Source organism: Gavialis gangeticus, unplaced genomic scaffold (assembly GCF_001723915.1).
Source record: "Gavialis gangeticus isolate Ggan-Ray unplaced genomic scaffold, GavGan_comp1, whole genome shotgun sequence".
In the NCBI taxonomy this organism is placed as follows: Eukaryota; Metazoa; Chordata; order Crocodylia; family Gavialidae; genus Gavialis; species Gavialis gangeticus.
Genome location: NW_017729006.1, coordinates 46,562,554 through 46,565,362, shown reverse-complemented (window position 1 = coordinate 46,565,362; position 2,809 = coordinate 46,562,554). Strand labels below are relative to the sequence as shown.

The 2,809-nt window shown below is 49.6% G+C and overlaps 1 protein-coding gene and 1 long non-coding RNA gene across 4 annotated transcripts in view; both read left to right on the top strand.

Moving 5' to 3' along the window:
• The window catches only part of LOC109291927, an 18,206-nt gene extending 17,896 nt beyond the window's left edge, over positions 1 to 310 (top strand). Inside the window, exon 3 of the long non-coding RNA XR_002095987.1 lies at positions 300 to 310. This is a non-coding gene — a long non-coding RNA (uncharacterized LOC109291927). The remainder of the gene's footprint in view (positions 1 to 299) is intronic.
• The window catches only part of TEX10 (testis expressed 10), a 157,836-nt gene that overhangs the window by 78,477 nt on the left and 76,550 nt on the right, over positions 1 to 2,809 (top strand). The window lies entirely within an intron of this gene.

Below are 2,809 nucleotides of genomic sequence, written 5' to 3'. Positions count from 1 at the left end.
AAACTGTTAAAAATATCAACTTTCTTGTCTGGCATAGCCACGAGATTACCATTTGCATCTTGCACTGGCCCTACATTGCCTGGTGCCATCTTCTTGCTCCCAATGTACTTGAAAAAGGACTTTTTGTTGTCCTTAATCCTGGACGCTAGCCTGAGTTCCACCTCTGCCTTGGCCTTCCTAATAGCCCTCCTACACTCACGGGCCGAGGAGGAGTACTCCTCCTTGGTGATGTCTCCTCCCTTCCACTGGTTATATGCCCCCCTTTTAGCCCTCAGGCATTGCTGAATGTCCTTGCTGAGCCAAGGGGGTTTCCGAGCACTCTTTTCCCCCCCACCCCCTTGCTTCTCTCAGGGACTGTTATCCTTTGGGCCTGTAGGATCGCCTCCTTAAGGTACGACCATCCCTCGTGGAGTCCCATCTTCTCTACCTTCTGGGCCCTCAGGCCTCCCCCACTAGTCTCCTAAGCTCATTGGCCCTTCTGAAGTCAAGGGCATTAGCCTTGGTGTAAGCCCTTGACACCCTGTGTTGGATAGTGAAATCCAGCAGGTGATGATCGCTGTTGCCCAGGTGGTCAAGGACCTGCAGTCTCCTCACCAGGTCATCCCCCATGGCCAGGACCAGGTCCGGCAAGGCGTTATCCCTAGTGGGGCTGTGCACTTCCTGGATAAAGTGAAGGTCCTGTAATACAGCCAGGAACCTATGCAAGTGGTCAGACCTGGCTGTCTGCCCCTCCCAGCAAATGTCTGGGTAGTTTCTGTCACCTGTGACAATGACATCCCTTGACCTAACCACCTCCATAAGCTGACTGGAGAAGTCCTGGTCCAGCTCTTCCCCCGGTTGGGTGGTCTGTAGTAGATACCCACCGTAAGGTCCCTTTCACCACACCTCCCTTGTAGTTTGACTCATAGTGTCTCTGCCTGACCTTCCTCTACCCCGAAGCTAATCCTTGATGATGTGAGGTGCTCTTTGAGCATGTAGAGCATAAGCCCCCCCCCACCTTTCCTCTCTGTCCTGTCTCTTCTGTATAGGGTGTATCCCCAAATGCCTGCTGCCCAGTCATAGGGTCCCACCAGGTTTCTGTGAGCCCTACTAAGTCTGGGCTCTTACTTGCAGTCAGGAGGCACAGTTCCTCCTGCTTACTCCCCATACTACGAGCATTAGTGTAGAGGCACTTGAGGTCTCCTACGAGTGCACGTGCCTCACTCCCCCTCCCAGGACAGTTGTGGCCCCCTACTCCCAGGACATGGATGCTTACCTGGTCTTCCTTGGTAAGCTCCTACTTGCTCCTATTTAAGCCCTGCTGGTTCCGCTGTGCCACTTTGCCTGGCTCCACTCCCTCAGGTAACTGCTGTTTACCTCCCTGCTGCAGTAGCTGCGAGATGCTGCAGCTCAGATCCACACTACTTCCTGGACAGCCCCTGCCCAAGCCTCTTGCCTGACAGCGGCCCTGGCTCCCTATGCTGCCCTGCCCTTTGCCACAGGACAACTTAATAGATATAATTAGAGGAGGTTAAATGGGTAATTTTTTAAACAGTATTTATATCCATAGTTCAGATATACCCTATGTAGCTGCAGAATGTCACTGCAGGGTACATTTGGAGGACTGGAGGGAAGATGGAAGTGTGTCGTGACATGACATTAGACACTTAGGAATAGCTGGGACAATTTGGGGCGAGTTAAATTACTTGCTCAAAATGGAATTTCTGTTGCCTTGACTAAATAGTTTTAGCTGAGAAAAATAATTTAGGCCTAAATCCATGAAGATGTTTCTCCATTTATTTCCCTGTGGGGAGAGCACTTGTCCAGGATTTGTGGGGCCTGGGTTCAGTTTCTTTTACTATCTGAGAGGATTTTAATCTGCGTCACCCAAGCGAGTGCCATAATCACTCTGCTACAGGGTAGTCAGGCTGGAGGAGTTGGGGAGGAAGCAGCTTTCACATTCTCCTTGAAGTTTTGTGCAAGTGAAAAAGAATTAAACTTTCACTAGAATAGAAACTGACCTTCCCTTATTTCTACTCCCCCACTGAGTGTCCTGATTAACCAGGCTAGTGAGTGTCTTGCAGTGATTATGTTCATGTGTGTGTTATGCAAAGTAAAACTGCTCCAGTAGGAGAAGCTGAAGGAGATTATCCCAGAATACTATGTAGCCTGGTGATCAGAGCAGTCATTTACCACAGAGAGGGGACGTGGGAGACTTGAATTCTAATGGTCTAGGAAGAGGAAGGAACTGAACTCGGGTCTCCCTTACCCTATAGTTAATCACTACTCCAGTATTTAGAGAATTAAGTGCAGTAGAAACAATAATAAAAAAGAACTGCTCAATATATGGCTTGCTGGGGAGAAACCAACATGGTTTTGTCAACAGAACATCATGCCTCACCAGCCTACTAGATTTCTTTTGAGGATGTCAGTAAGCAGGTGGATCAGGGTGATCCAGTTGACATACTATTTTTGGATTTCCAGAAAGCCTTTGACAAGGTCATGGTTTCATAGTTTCTAGGGTCAGAAGGGACCTGAGAAAATCATCTAGTCCAACCCCCTGCCATGGCAGGAAAGAGTACTGGGGTCAAACAACCCCAGCAAGGTGTTCATCTAACCTCTTCTTAAAAACCCCCAGGGTAGGAGCCTGTACCACCTCTCTTGGAGGTTGGTTCCAGACCCTAGCTGCCCTGACTATGAAATAGCGCCTCCTGATATCTAGCCTAAACCTACCCTCTGCCAGCTTGTGACCGTTATTCCTGGTCACTCCTGGCTGTGCTCGGGGGAACAGTGAGTCCCCCAATGCCTGCTGATCCCCCCTGACTAGTTT